The sequence below is a fragment of the Saccopteryx leptura genome, chromosome 8, assembly GCF_036850995.1.
Source record: "Saccopteryx leptura isolate mSacLep1 chromosome 8, mSacLep1_pri_phased_curated, whole genome shotgun sequence".
NCBI classification, from domain to species: Eukaryota; Metazoa; Chordata; class Mammalia; order Chiroptera; family Emballonuridae; genus Saccopteryx; species Saccopteryx leptura.
The window spans coordinates 96,105,670-96,122,595 of NC_089510.1; the positions used below are offsets into that span (position 1 = coordinate 96,105,670).

Genomic DNA, 16,926 nt, shown 5'->3' on the forward strand with positions numbered 1-16,926 from the left:
CAAAAAGAAAAGAGACTCAAAAAGTCTGAGGAAACTATAAGAGAACTCTGTGACAACTGACAGCATGAAGAGAAATAACATCCGTATCATAGGGGTTTTTAAAAAAGAAAAAAAAAGGGATAGAAACCTTGTTCAATCAAATCATAGCTGAAAACTTTCCTAAATAGAGGCAGGAAAAAGCCACACAAGTTAAAAAAAGCACAAAGAATTCTATTAAAGAGAAACCCAAAAAATTCCACACCAAAACACATTATAATTAAAATACCAAAGCTAAGATATAAAAAGAAAATACTAAAAGCTGCTAGAGAAAAAAAGACTATCACCTACAAAGGAGCCCGCATAGGAATGACATCCGACTTCTCAACAAAAACACTTGAGGCCAGAGGGAATGACAAAAAATATTCAAAGTAATGTAGAACAAGAGATTACAACCAAGACTACTTTATCCAGCAAAGCTATTGTTTAAAATTGAAGGAGAAAAAAAAAAGCTTCCCAGACCAAAAAAAAAAAAAAAAAGAGAGAGAGAGAAACCTCGAAGAATTCATTACAACCAAACCAATGGTGCAAGAAATGTTAAGGGGTCAGTTGTAAACAAACAAAGGGGGAAAAGAATCTAGTAAAAGAGGAATGTATGCTTTAAAGAATAAAATGGCAATAAACAACTACATATCAATAATAACCTTAAATATAAATGGATTAAATGATCCAATCAAAAGACATAGGGTAGCTACATGGATAAGAAAACAGGACCCATACATATGCTGTCTATAAGAGACACATCTCAAAACAAAAGATACACATAGACTAAAGGTAAAAGGATGGAAAAAAATATTTCATGCAAATGAAAATTTAAAAAAGCTGGGGTACCAATACTTATATCAGACAAAATGGACTTTAAAACAAAGGATATAGTAAGAAATAAAGAAAGTCACTACATAATGATGACGGGAGCAATCCAACAGGAAGATATAACTATTATAAATATCTATTCACCTAATATAGGAGCACATAAATATATAAAGCAGTCTTGGATATAAAGGGCAAGATTAACAGCAATACTATAATAGTAGGGGATTTCAATACCCCACTAGATAGATCCTCAAGAAAGAAAATTAACAAATAAATAGCAGACTTAAAGGACACACTCGATCAACTAGATTTAATAGATATCTTCAGAACTTTCATTCTGAAGCAGAAGAATATACATTCTTTTCAGTGCTCATGGTACATTCTCTAGAATAGACCACATGTTAGGGCATAAAAGCAGTCTCAACAAATTTAAGAAGATTGAAATCATATCAAGCATTTTCTCTGAGGCCATTGTACTCAACACAGCTTGATTTTGGCATAAGATCAGGCATATAGATCAATGGAATAGAACAGAGAACCCAGAAATAAACCCACACTATTATAGACAACTGATATTTGACAAAGGAGGTAAGAGCATACAATGGAATAAAGACAGTCTCTTTAACAAATGGTGTTGGGAAAATTGGACAGCTACCTGCAAAAAAAATGAAACTAGACCACCAACTTACACCAGTCACAAAAATAAACTCAAAATGGATAAAAGAAACCATAGGCATCTTAGAAGAAAACATAGGCAGTAAGCTCTTCCGACATCTCTTGCAGCAATATATTTGCTGATTTATTTCCACGGGTAGTGAAATAAAAGACAAAATAAACAAATGGGACTATATCAAACTAAAAAGCTTTTGTACAGCTAAAGACCATATGAACAGAGTAAAAAGACAAACCACACAATGGGAGAACATATTTGACAGTATGTTTGATAAGGGGTTAATAACCAAAATTTATAAAGAACTTGTAAATCTCAACACCAGGAAGACAAACAATCCAATCAAAAAATGAGCAAAAGAAATGAATAGACACTTCTCCAAAGAGGACATACAGATGGCCAATCAACAGATGAAAAATTACTCAACATCACTAATCATTAGAGAAATGCAAATTAAAACCACAATGAGATACCACCTCACACCAGTCAGAATGGGTGCTCATCAACAAAACAACACAGAATAAGTGCTGGCGAGGATGTGGAGAAAAGGGAACCCTCCTGCACATCTGGTGGGAATGCAGATAGGTGCAGTCACTGTGGAGAACAGTATTGAGATTCCTCAAAAAATTAAAAATTGAACTGCCCTTTGACTCAGCTATTTCACTTTTAGGAATATATCATAAAAATACCAAATTACTGATTCAAGAAAAGATATGCACCCCCATGTTTACTGCAGCATTGTTCACAATAGCCAAGATCTAGAAACAGCCCAAGTGTCAGTCAGTGGATGAGTGGATTAAAAAGCGGTGGTGCATATACACAATGGAATGCTATGCGGCCATGAGGAAGAAGAAAATCTTACCTTTTGCAACAACATGGATAGACCTGGAAACTATTATGTTAAGTGAAATAAGCCAGGCAGAGAAAGAAAATATCATATGACTTCACTCTTTTGAGGAATCCAAGGAACAACATGAACTCAGAGTGGAATTAAATCTGAAGGGAAGGATGGAGGGACCTGATGAGAGGAGGGCAAGGGAGATGTTGAGGGTAATATGGGGGAGGGTGAGATGCAATCTGGGCAACACTAGAATCTATGTAAACAGAATAAATTTTAAAAAAATAAAGAGAGAATAAGTTTCTACTCTGATACCACTATAGGTTTAAAGGGGGGAAAGTTATGGAGCAGTGATGAGATGTGTTGAAAAATACAGCTCTAAAGAAATTCTTGAGAAAACAGATGTAAATAGGAGTGATAAACTGAGAATAACAGATCTCTGTAAGCTCCTTGGTTAAACTTCCCTGAAATGTAATGTAATTGTTAACCAGGACATAAAATGTCATTCAGAAAACCCACAGCTTTTTAGGAACTGCGGTCTATCCATCTCTTTTTGTTTTTTTTTTAATTTTGAAATCTACTTTTCTATAACAAAGAAACATAAATACTTCCCTATAAACTTCCACAACTCTTTGTTGGTATGCATATTAACACACCATAAACAAACTTCTGTGTAAGCTTATTTACCACATACATACACACATAGTCCACACACCACATATCACATACCAGATTATAAACTAGGGCAAGGATTGTATCTCAATGTTTTTTAATCTTCCACAAGTCCTATTCCAGTTTCTATAAGCAGTAGGTGCTTAGTAACTGTTGTTCAAGTTGAACCGATGTTTGCTTTAATGGTTTAAAATTTTAGCTCAAGAGAGAATTTCTAAATAAGATATCTAAAAGACCCGATAATTTTATGGAAGACTAGAATGGTGTGCAGACTAAATTGTATTTTTCATCAGTTCTGTCATTACGCTTAGGTTCAGCAGAATTGTGCTAATAAGTCACTATGGTAAATTTCCAAAGTTTTAGGTAACCAAATTCAAAATCTAAAGCTATTTTGACAAAAGGTATGTCAAAGAGACGGACTGTACCAGCTTCTGGTTAAATTAGTGCTGGATAAGCTTTATTGACTCCCTTTTAATTTCTCAGTACTGAAGGCTCAGTGCAGAAAGGTTGAACTTAATTATATCAGCTTTCAGAAAGTATGGCTATCATTCCTGATTCTACCACTTTTTCCTCTAAAACAGTTTTCTCTAATTAAAGTGGTGACTAGTTTGTGTGAGATTTTGTTTTCTGTTTTGTTTTTTTTCTCAAGAATGTCTCAAAATGAAAGACCCGAAGAAAGCAATGCCCATGTAGGAAAGGAAGACAAGTGGATGCATCTTTGAGGAAGCAGGGTAACCAGGGAGACGCAGGGGATGAAAGAAAAGGGAGCAGAGAAGTGAGTGAAAGGTACGGCAATGAAAATGCAAAACAAAAAATAGAGAAGTGAGTTTTCATAAATGTAAAGGCATCACTGCGGCAGAGCCAAGGCTCCATCTCTTCTTTACTCGGTTACCCAGAAGCACTTATCACATTACCTTGACCTTTGTAGGTCTCAGAAAACATTAGTTGTGTTTCTTAAAATTGAGCATGCATAAAAATCACTGGGGGACCTTATGACAATGCAGATGCTAACACAGGGTGTCTGGAGTTTGTCCTGAGAGCTTGCATTTCTCACAGACTTCCAGGTGACGCTGATGTCATCTGGGGACATCATTTTCCAAGCACTTTCCACAGTATAGGTGTTAGTTGACACACAAAAATATAGAATGGAATTTCTCAACCATGACACTTGATATTTGGGGCAAGATAATTCTTTGTTGTGGGGACTGTCCTGTGCATTGAAAGATGCTTAACAGCATCCTTGTCCTGTATGCACTAGATGCCAATAGCAAATCTCTTAATTATGACATTCAAAAGTATCTTCAGATACTGCTAAAGGGTGGCAAAATCACCCCAGCTAAGAGTCACTGAAATATCAAATGTTTTGGGGATGTTATTGGGGGAAAGGCTGTTAGATAAAACGCTTGCAAGCAGCCCTGTCTCTTTCAGTTCTGTGCCAGCCCTGACTCTTATCCAACCTTGGCCTTCCTTGAAAAATAACAGGGCCAAGGGGGAAGATCAGCAGTGAAAGCCTTCATGCCAACACTTCTGATGAAAACGTTACAGCTCGGCCAAGTGCAGCCTGGCCCGCCTCCAGAGGAAACTGCCATCCAAGAATCTCCCCCCTCCTTGCTGCAGCACTGGCACAATCTGGAAATATTTCGAGCAACCAGAAGAAAAAAACTAGTTGTGCCTATTTTTCGGGTGTAGGTAAATGTTAAATTAGTAGATACTCTTACTATTTCAGCAGTGTCGAGTCACACACACAAACATGTGTTGATGTATCTCAGAGATTCTTTCTTTCCTTGTATTTGTTGAGGAGCAGGAAAATCACTCCACCTTTATTTAGTTTTTATGGCTGGACTAATAATAAAATAGACACAATACTAAATCAACAGGAGAAAAACCAACTTAATATGTGCACACAGGAGAATCAAGATATGGTATTCAGGCCCTGGCCGGTTGGCTCAGCGGTAAAGCGTCAGCCTGGCGTGCGGGGGACCCGGGTTTGATTCCCGGCCAGGGCACATAGAAGAAGCGCCCATTTGCTTCTCCCCCCCTCCCCCCCTCCTTCCTCTCTGTCTCTCTCTTCTCCTCCCGCAGCTGAGGCTCCATTGGAGCAAAGACGGCCCGGGCGCTGGGGATGGCTCCTTGGCCTCTGCCCCAGGCACTAGAGTGGCTCTGGTCGAGGCAGAACGACGCCCCGGAGGGGCAGAGCATCGCCCCCTGGTGGGCAGAGCATCGCCCCTGGTGGGCGTGCCGGGTGGATCCCGGTCGGGTGCATGCGGGAGTCTGTCTGACTGTCTCTCCCCGTTTCCAGCTTCAGAAAAATACAAAAAAAAAAAAAAAAGATATGGTATTCAGATTATAGAAAGAAGTTCAAAGATGACCAAGCTGGCACCTTCTCATACTTTGTAGACAGAGGAACAATAAATATGTGGGAAACTGAGAAGACAAAGGAAGTTAGTGCTCATTAGACAGGAATCTAAGAGGTTTGGCATAGGCGGTAAATCAGGGAAGGTGCTGTGAGGTTTGCTTGTATGGGCTGACTCCGGATTTTTAATGAGGTTGTCGCTTCAGCCTTCGGGAGCTGTGAGTGCACCCATCACAGGGAAACTGATATCCTGCATTGAGAGGGACAGAGGTGTGTCACAGAGTTCCTCCTGCTCCTGCTGCTTCTCAACTGAGTTTAATTCAAAATAATCAATATGTCATTGTGGGACATCTTGGGGTGGCCTGCCCTGGGCCCCAACATATTTTAGGGAGCAAATAGCAAATACCATATTTGCCCATGTATAAGATGATCCCATGTATAAAACTCACCTTAATTTTGGGGCCCAAAATTGAGGAAAATAAATGTATTACATAAAGTTATTGAACACAAGTTTTATTCATCATAAAATTCATACAACTCCTCGTCACTGTCAAAACTCCCCTCCATTAGCTTGTCCTCATCTGTGTCTGATAACGAATCACTATCTCCAACAATGAGCACATAAAACAAGCCTGAAAAAACAGGAAATGCAAGTAAAACAAACAAACAAAACTACAACCACTTTGTAAGACACACCGTTTTTAGACTCTGAATTTTTCCCAATAAAATGTGTCTTATACCTGGGGATATATGGTATGTTTAGAATATTTCAGAAACAGCAAAATTCTCTCCCACCTTGACAAATATATATATATATATATATATATATATATATATACTGCTCATAAAAATTAGGGGATATTTCAAAATGAATATAAAGCAATAAAATATCCCCTAATTTTTGTGAGCAGTACATTTCAGAAACATAGAAGGCCATAGGGTATATTTCAGTTTTTTCTTCCTGTTAAAAGGCAGGTAAAATAACCTTTTATCATTTCAATGTTATTGTTTTCTCTTCCCCACTTAACTTCCAAATTAGTCAAATTCTGTCCCAAAACATTTTTCTTTACTTTTTTTACTCTGTATTATTCCATTGCATTGAATAAATTCAGTTGAATATTAATCGGGCTATACTAAGTGACAAATTGGTGTATGACAGAGAATAAGACAGTGTCTTGTTTCAAAGAACTAAATTATCTAGTTAGGTAAGGTAAGACTGACACAAATAAAGCAACTAGTGAACAACAGAAGCAGTTCTAAGACTCCCTGATTCTTTTTATTTATTTATTTTTTTTCATTTTTCTGAAGCTGGAAACAGGGAGACAGTCAGACAGACTCCCACATGCGCCCGACCGGGATCCACCCGGCACGCCCACCATGGGGCAATGCTCTGCCCACCAGGGGGTGATGCTCTGCCCATCCTGGGCGTCGCCATGTTGCGACCAGAGCCACTCTAGCGCCTGAGGCAGAGGCCACAGAGCCATCCCCAGCGCCTGGGCCATCTTTGCTCCAATGGAGCCTTGGCTGCAGGAGGGGAATAGAGAGACAGAGAGGAAAGCACGGCAGAGGGGTGGAGAAGCAAATGGGCGCTTCTCTTATGTGCCCTGGCCGGGAATCGAACCCAGGTCCTCCGCACACTAGGCCGACGCTCTACCGCTGAGCCAACTGGCCAGGGCAAGACTCCCTGATTCTTGAACTATGTCTAGGCCACAGACAACCCCCAACTAATTCTTGTGGAGTGAGGAATGAACCATTAATGTTCCAGTTTACAGATGCCATCAAAGATGACAGATGACCCATGAGCAGTCATACTGGTCAGAGAAGGCCTCATGGTACCAACTGCAGAACTTAACCAAGCCTCTGCACTGAGACACCAAACTCCAGCATGGCTTTTAGAAGTGTAAGGCTGTGTCTCTAGGATGACACAGCTCCCCATAAAAATGTCTACCTGAGAGAGCCCACCTACCAGGAAAGTTGACTGCTTTTCCAGCCAATACCTGAAGACAGGCCTCAGCCTCCCTTTCCTAGAGCATTTACTAAAAGGGGTTTATAATTGTGAAATCTTCCTCACTCCTACAACTCAAAAGTGTCTTTCACAAGGACTTTGAAAGTCATTAGGCAGGACAGGACAGGATCTCTCTGGTAGAGGATAGAATCCTGACTTTTCCCATTGCCACTGAGCACTCATAGCCACCAAGCACTCACGGCTGGCCTCATCTCCTTTGCACTAACCAACCCTTTGTCATTTTCTACATGAGTCCCACTGTCACAAATGAGTGCAGCAAATAATTTTGCAGATCTCAGGTGGGAAGGGTGGAGGATTAGAAAATATACACAGGAAAAAGAAGGATGGGATCAGGAGGACCCATTGCACAGCTGATGGCTTGCAAGAGCGAGTCTCCACCTCCAAACTGCTTCATTTATAGGGCCAAGAGCAAAGCCATTAGCAAATCGAAGAGATTTCTGATACACAGCCACATTTCCGAGGCAAACTAAGAATTCTCCCCAGAGCCCAAAAAACCCCCACCATGTATAACACCTCAACTTCACAAAACAAAGGGTAAAATGAAAACTGCCTCCAGTCTCTCTGAGGAACATGGGGGGTGGGACAAGTGGAAACACAGCTAACATGGAAGTGTGGGCAAAGGCATAGTCTTTTGCAATTTAATCAAACAATCAGAGATTCGTGGGGAAGAGCTTATACTTTTGGTTTAAGTCTTAAACTGAAAACTTTTGTCAACTTGCAGTCCCCCACATCCCACTCTCTCCCCATCCTTACTAAAACAAGAAGACAGAATTTCCCTGTCATCAAACCTTTCAGTCAGTGTGCCCTCTCCTAGTCCATTTCTTAGACATTGATTGGTGCCCTGTATTCCAAACTCACTACAACCCTTGTTATTCCGACCTGCTCCCATTTACCTACTGAGACTTCTCCCCACCAGCAGTAGCACATGGGGAGTGTGGGCCGAGGGGCAAACTGGTATACACCCCCTGCAGCAGTCTAGTATCTGAAGTAACCCCCACTGCACCTACTATCACAATTGCTCAGAAACTGGCCCACACCAGAAGCCCCTAACAGGTGAGGAAAGAGTGAAAAAGTAAAATGGAGTAACTATAGTTAAGCTATTAAATACTAAAATCAATTATGCTGAGGCACCAGAACAGGCATGGCCAACATACGACCTGTGGGCCAGATCTGGCCTGCATAATGAGTTTATGCGGTCCGCGATTAAATTTTTAATATTCTCCGCTACTTTAAAAATCTCAGCTACTCAAAGCAGAAGCATCTTTGATTATTGGAAATCGAGATATTTAAGAAGATAGTGATACGCAGAAAATAATTCCACATGTGACTAATCTAGGGTTAACTTCCAATAATTGGTCGAATGGATTCGCGATACTTCTTTATTTAAAAAAAAAATTCAATTATAAAGATTTACAACTTTTGTACTCATCTGTACTCAATATGAACTGTTTGACATTTAGTGGCAATGTGAAACCCACATTCTTTTAGGCGGAGTTTGCCAGTGTGCACCCAAGGTCAAACAATTCATTATTTTTGTGGTCAAGTGTGCTGAATCAAGTGGCATTGTAGCATAGACAATAACTGCAGTTGATAACTGAAAACGTGTCCAGGCTGTTTGTAAAACAAAATAATTGTTTTATTTGAAATATAACCCCTTCAAGCTCATTCTATTAAATATTGTTTCAGTTTATTCTGATACAGTTTGGATATTTATACAATATGTAATTATATTTTTATTAAAATAATATTACATATTAAAATTTTTTATTCACATTTATTCATAAATTATATAATAAAAATTTGTTTACTTAAACAAATCATTTTTGTATTTAACATTTTTAAATTTTAATATTTCATCCGGCCTGTGAAAAAAGTTTTCTTTCTAATCTGGCCCAGGGGCAAAACTGTTGGCCACGCCTGCTCTAGGAGATGTGCACTAGCTGGGGAACTTAAACTTGTAAACTCTCCAGTTATGACTGGATCTATATCTATATATCTACTATGTCTATACCTATATCTATATCTATCTGTATCATCTCTATCTATCTATATTTTTATATAGCTCATATATCCAGACTAGCAGGCACCAGACATCAGGAAGATATCATCTCACACCAATCCAGAATCTAAGAATGAAAGACTGTTCTTCTCAAGAATGTAATTTATAGTATAAGAACTCTTAGCTTTTTTTCTTCTTGGGTACACTCACTCTGGATACTGCCTACTTGTACTTCCAGTTTGCAAACCCTAAGGACTTTGAATAAACATTATCATTTATTTCTAGCTAAAACTTGATTCATTTACATCTGGTCAACATGGTAAATTAACTGAAATTTTGCTCCCCCCCAGGAGTGGTGGGGACTGGAGGGAAAGGCCTTCCTGGTGGGAGGAGATGAACACACTGTCCTGGGGATTCCTCCTCTTTTATCCTGCACCCATCTGAGCAGAGGGGTCAGAATGGACCTAGGAGCTCCGTCAGTACAATCTCCTCATGTACAAGCTCAGGAGAGTAAGGCCAGGAGGCATACGCCTACTACCATCATCAACTGCTGCCTTTACCCTGGCACATCGACCCTACACCAGGAATTGTTTCTTTCTTTCTTTTTTTTCTTTTCTTTTTTTTTTAATTTCTATTTTTGTGTGTGTGTGCGATAGATACAGAGAGAGGGACAGATAGGGACAGACAGGCAGGAAGGGAAAGAGATGAGCAGCATCAATTTTTTGTGGCAGCTTTTTAGTCTCCTTCATTGTTCATTGATTGCTTTCTCATATGTCCCTTGCCCAAGGCAGAAGAGGGGCTACAGCAGAGCAAGTAACTCTTTGCTCGAGTCAGCAACCTTGCTCTCAAGCCAGTAACCTTTGGGCTCAAGCCAGCAACCATGTGGTCATGTTCAAGCCAGGGACCTCAGGTTTCAAACCTGGGTCCTCTGTGTCCCAGTTCGAAGCTCTATTCATGGCACCACCACCTGGTCAGGCAGGAATTGTTTCAAGTGCTTCATCCCCCCCTTTCTTTTTTACAGAGGAAGACACCTAGGTTCAAGGAAATTAACAGTCATGCCTGAAGTTATACAGATAACAAGGGGCAGAACTGAAATTCAAACCCACTTAAAGAAAATTAATTTAATTTCCAAAGATTTTACAAATATAAAATTTAAAAGAAACAACTCTGTTTTTCTCCAAGTTTAGAAAAAAAAATGAGACTGCATTTTTAACTACGTTATTTTTTAAAATGTGTACAAAATGATTAGTCCTGAAGATGTAGGTTAAAAGGAATATGACATAGAGTTAGAAATATGCAAAGTTTTCTGTAGATTTACCCATAATCACATTTCCTTAAATTTGGCAAAGTTTCAGTAATCGTTGATTTAATACATAAAAATGATAAAATAACATGTTATCCTGAGAAAAGCTAATGCTTATTATAGATCTTAATTTGGTAAAAAAATTGCAAATATCGAAAGCTCCATAAGGGGGCAACATGGGGCCAACACAGGTGAAACATTTCCAAAAAAATCTGATTCCTCTCTTTAACCTCAAAATTTCTACAGCTCCAGATTACTCCAAAATAATGTTCTAGGAATTGATTTTAAAAATTATTGCCAGCAATTTCAAGTGCTGTGAAGTCTTCCCAGTGACAATCAGAGCTATCAAAATTAAGGAGTATAAGAATTAAAGTTAGGCCCTGGCCGGTTGGCTCAGTGGTGGAGCGTCGGCCTGAAGTGCAGGGGTCCCGGGTTCGATTCCCGGCCAGGGCACACAGGAAAAGCGCCCATCTGCTTCCACCCCTCCCCCTCTCCTTCCTCTCTGTCTCTCTCTTCCCCTCCCACAGCCAAGGCTCCATTGGAGCAGGGATGGCCCGGGCGCTGGGGACGGCTCCTTGGCCTCTGCCCCAGGCACTAGAGTGGCTCCTGTCGCAACAGAGCGATGCCCCGGAGGGGCAGAGCGTCGCCCCTGGTGGGCATGCCGGGTGGATCCCGGTCGGGCGCATGCAGGAGTCTGTCTGACTGTCTCTCCCCATTTCCAGCTTCAGAAAAATACAAAAAAAAAAAAAGAATTAAAGTTAGAACTTGAGCAAGTTTCTTGCCCCCTTTGGGTCTTCATATTCACTTTGTATACAGGACTAACATCACATGCACTGCTTACTATAGACGGCCGATGTGACTTTCTAATGCAATGCTATGCCTACACGTGTAAGACTTGATTAAAAACTTTTAATTTAAATAGGTTGTTGCATTACATGTTTAAAACCAAGACCCTCAAGACAACATATGCCCAAAATCAAAAAAGTGAAGATAACATTCTGCAACATAAGGCCCCAGAACCCTGATGTACAGGGAAACCGAGGCCTCAGCTAACACCCCTCCTCAATAACTTCCCCCTAGCAGGGACTAGGGGCCCCGGGGGCCATTTCTCAAAGCCAGTGGAACCCAGGTGGGCAAGCTCCATCAGGGATGGGGAATTTCCAGTGGATCTCTAAACACTTTTTGGTATTCCATGTCCACACTTATTAAGGACATATATACAACATAGATTAAAGTTATACATTTAAAAATGCCTCAGATGTAATAAATGTTTCTGAAGATGATTTTACGGGCTTTTATAAAAATAATGTTGTGCCAAGTAGATTGCCTAATAATTTATTTACTAGCTCTTCCCTTTAAAGATAGAAGCTTTAGGTGTCATTAAATCCCTGCACTCCAGGGCAGTTCTGGGTGATGTGAATGATACCTTGCTTCACTTTGTTTATATTTAAGAACTAACTGTGTAGCCTGCCTTAGAGTTTATGATTTTATATAAGAATATTGCTTCATAGTTTAGGATTTTGTGTACATGTTAACCTTTGGAACTAACTCTGAAAGCATTTTGAAATTCTATCATTCAAGGTTCTTTACTTGTAAGGGGGCAGATTTTTCAGAAGTCTCAAAATGAGACTGCTAAAAATCAACTGGTAGAGTCACCAAATCCCCCAGTGACCTGATGTAAGTCAATGGCAGGAGTCACCAAAGAAGTGATGGGATGAGATCAGAGATTTGGCCTCAATCATAAAATGAATTTTCAAAGGTGGGTGATAAAAATATGTTTAGCCTTTTTTACAAATGTTAAATATGGGGGGGGGCAAGATGATCTCATTCCAGAAAATTCATCAGTTGAGAAATAATAACATATAACCCTTACTCAGACTCATAATAGGTCCCATCCTTGAGGGAAAAAACCCCCAGCTTGTTCAACCTGGGTTCATCCATCTACTGAGTCAATATTTGCACATTCAAAACTTGCAGGTATTAAATGTACATATTTGCTTTGAAAAGAATGTTCGGAACTGGAAAACATTAGATTCTTAAAAATAACCATTTGACCTCTGACTTTTGATCTACCACACATGAAAACTTCTCAAGAGAATTTTAATTCTTACAACCTTCAGAATTATTGCAATTGCGATGAAAAACCCATAGGTAGAAACAGAAGAATTTTATGCCTCTGGGACTACATTCCTCCACAGAGCCTTCCTCGGTGTTCGACTCTGAGGGCTGACCTGGCAAGTGCAGAAGAGGTTCTCAGGAAGTGACAGAAGACAAAGCAGGAATGTGAGAGAACATGGGGGGGAATGTTCTGTTTCATATTAAAACAAAAACCCATGACAGTAGTGTTGTAATAGAAAAGAGCTGTGTTGTGAGCACCAGAAATAAAAGTGTAGAGTATAATAAATATAGATTCTGTTTTGGAAAGAGTTAAAAGAACATTTGAAGGCAGAGCCATCCTAGACTCAGGTGCTGGTTCAGAATTAGCAGAGCCTTTCACAAGGATCTTGGGTGTGTGTCTATAGGAAGTCTCAGCAACGTCTTTTTTTCCCAGGCTCCACAACCCCCTCTTCACACACACACACACACACACACACACACAATTGTGAAAACACTGGCCAAACTTCCTCAAACATTGGGTTATATTAACTTAATGCTTATTGATATTTTCAGACCAGCCTTGGCCAGACTGCTTGGCTGGTTAGAGCATTGTCATGACAAGCAGGGGTTGTTGATTCAATCCCCAGTCAGGGCACATACAGGAACAGATTCATGTTTCTGTCTCTTGCCTTCTCCCTTCCTCTTTTGCTAAAATCAATAAATAAACTTTTTTTAAAAAAAAAAAAAAGAAAATTTCAGATCAGTATGTACATGTGGATAAGACCTTACCTCCTACAATCCCTGATAAATATTGAATAAATTTTTGCCCTATAAAGAGCATCCATCCCCAGCCTGGGAAAGCTGGTCCTCAGCATGGCTTATACCTCTCAGCTTTCAACCCAGTGACCTGTGTGCTGGTTTTCACTGGGGTTCTCACCCACCTGAGCCCTCTCCCTGACATTGGTGTAAACCTTTCCCAGTGTGTTTCTTTCACACACCAGTCTTTCACACTGCAGTAAGCCTGCGGTTGTACCATGCCAGAGAATATTTGACTATCCACAGTGATCTGACACTTCTGAGAAGTGTAAGCAGATACAATGTGTCTTCAGCATCAGCTCTTCCAACTTGCACATCACTGTCAGTCCTTCCTCACTCTTTCATATACCCTTCCTCCTCTTGTCCCAGCAACAGGGACAGCCCTCCATCAGGGACAGCCTGCCTGAGGACTCCATGGAGAAGCTGAAATTGGACTTTCTGGTGAGCATCTATACAGGGGTACTTGCTGTGTTAGAGAATAAATTCAAAGATGTACAAGATATATCCCCCACCCTTAAGCTGATTACCATTAAGTGTCAAAGGTAATCTGACCTTTTAGCAAACTGTTCTCATACCACTTCCTGGGGCATGAAGAAATGTAATATAACTAGATTGTCAAGAACAGGGTTTTTTTATATGGAACCAAAAGAAAACATGAATAGCCTCAGCAATCTTGAAAAGGAAGAATAAAGTGGGAGGTATCACACTTCCGGATATCAAGTTATACTACAAGGCCACTGTACTCAAAACAGCTTGGTACTGGCATAAGAACAGGCACATAGATCAATGGAACAGAACGGAGAACCCAGAAATAAGCCCATAGCTGTATGGACATCTGATATTAGACAAAGGAGGTAAGAGCATACAATGGAGTAAAGACAGCCTCTTCAACAAATGGTGTTGGGAAAATTGGACAGCTACCTGCAAAAAAATGAAACTAGACCACCAACTTACACCATTCACAAAAATAAACTCAAAATGGGTAAAAGACTTAAATGTAGGCCATGAAACCATAAGCATCTTAGAAGAAAACATAGGCAGTAAGCTCTCCAACATCTCTCGCAGCAATATATTTGCTGATTTATCTCTGCCGGCAAGTGAAATAAAAGACAGGATAATCAAATGGGACTATATCAAACTAAAAAGCTTTTGCACAGCCAAAGACAATAAGAACAGAATAAAAAGACAAACTACACAATGGGAGAACATATTTGACAATACGTCTGAAAAGGGGTTAATAACCAAAATTTATAAAGAACTTGTAAATCTCAACATCAGGAAGACAAACAATCCAATCAAAAAATGGGCAAGCCCTGATCGGTTTGCTCAGTGGTAGAGCATCGCCTGGCATGCAGGAGTCCCGGGTTCAATTCTCGGCCAGGGCACACAGGAGAAGCACCCATCTGCTTCTCCACCCCTCCCCCTCTCCTTCCTCTCTGTCTCTCTCTTCCCCTCCCGCAGCCAAGGCTCCATTGGAGCAAAGATGGCCCGGGCACTGAGGATGGCTCTGTGGCCTCTGCCTCAGGCACTAAAATGGCTCTGGATGCAACAGAGCTATGCCCCAGAGGGGCAGAGCATCGCCCTCTGGTGGGCATGCCGGGAGGATCCCTGTTGGGCGCATCCCGGTTGGGCGCATGCGGGAGTCTGTCTGACTGCTTCCCCATTTCCAGCTTCAGAAAAATACAAAAAAAAAAAAAAAAATGGGCAAAAGAAATGAATAGACACTTCTCCAAAGAGGACATACAGATGGCCAATAGGCATATGAAAAAATGCTCAACATCACTAATCATTAGAGAAATGCAAATTAAAACCACAATAAGATATCATCTCACACTGGTTAGAATGGCGCTCATCAACAAAACAACACAGAATAAGTGCTGGCGAGGATGTGGAGAAAAGGGAACCCTCCTGCACTGCTGGTGGGAATGCAGACTGGTGCAGCCTCTTTGGAAAACAGTACAGAGATTCCTCAAAAAATAAAAAATCAAACTGCCTTTTGACCCAGCTGTACCACTTTTAGGAATATACCCTAAGAATACCATAGCACTGTTCCAAAAGGAGAAATGCACCCCCATGTTTGTGGCAGCATTGTTTACAATAGCGAAGATCTGGAAACAGCCCAAGTGTCTGTCAGTGGACGAGTGGATTAAAAAGCTTTGGTAAATATATACTATGGAATACTACTCAGTCGTAAGATATGATGACATTGGATCATTTACAATAACATGGATGGACCTTGATAACATTATATGGAGTGAAATAAGTAAATCAGAAAAAACTAAGAACTGTATGAATTCATACATAGATGGGACATAAAAAAAATGAGACTCAGAGACATGGACAAGAATTTGATGATAATGAGTGTTGGGTGGGAGAGTGGGGAGGGGGTGAGGAAGGAGAGAGAGGGGGTGGGGGGAGGGTAGTGGCACAAAGAAAACCGGATAGAAGGTGACGGAAGAGAATTTGACTTTTAGTGAGGGGTATGCAACATAATCAAATGTCAAAATAATCTGGAGATGTTTTCTCTGAACATATGTACCCTGATTTATCAATGTCACTGCATTAAAATTAATAAAAATATGATAAAAAAAGAATTCAGAGACTTATTGTACTTTAAAAGTGTTGGTCTTACATAAAATGCACACATTTACTTGTATTTAGTGTAAACATATTGTATGACTCTCACGGAATTACATTTTAAAATATGTGGTGTTTATGGCTCTCTCAGCCAAAAAGGTTCCCAACCCCTGGTTTACATGAAAGCAGAAAGGTTTTTAATACCAAGGGAAGAAGTTCAACTGAATTCAATGGGTCACAGCCATCATAAAGGTTCTGGTGCAGGGGTTACTCATATGAAACATGAGTTAGTAATACTATTCTGTAGATAGCCCATAGTTGGAGGGAAAGTGTTTTGAAAGCAGAAAGACCAACTGGAAATCTAGTATAATTCTCCACAGAGAAACCACCAGGGTCCAAGCAGAGAAGGGCAGAGGAAATAAAGAAATATGAAAGACCTTGCAAAGGAAGAACACACAGGTTCGGAGCAGAGAAATGCAGTAAAGGCAAGACTTCAACCCTGGTTCCAGGGAGAGAAGTAGTAACAGGACCCCAGATCCTCTTTGAGTTCATAAAAATCTGCTTCTGAGACCCTGAAAACCTGATTCCCCAAAAAAGAAACTGCCGTGGCCACAGTGTAAAGTCTCCTTTCCCTAGTTGTTCATTTAACAAGTATTTATTTAGTACTTCTATGTGCTAGGCTATTAAGTCAGAAATAAATAAGGTACAGACACCCTGGGAGTTCAT

General features: G+C 40.2%; 1 long non-coding RNA gene and 1 other non-coding gene across 2 annotated transcripts in view; one reads left to right on the forward strand and one right to left on the reverse strand.

Moving 5' to 3' along the window:
• Positions 1-5,881: 5,881 nt before the first annotated feature.
• LOC136379916 (uncharacterized) overlaps positions 5,882-16,926 on the reverse strand; it is a 65,065-nt gene continuing 54,020 nt past the window's right edge. Inside the window, exon 4 of the long non-coding RNA XR_010746819.1 lies at positions 5,882-6,014. This is a non-coding gene — a long non-coding RNA (uncharacterized lncRNA). The remainder of the gene's footprint in view (positions 6,015-16,926) is intronic.
• Positions 11,088-11,163, forward strand: TRNAF-GAA (transfer RNA phenylalanine (anticodon GAA)). Its single transcript has one exon. It is a non-coding gene; the product is annotated as a tRNA-Phe (tRNA).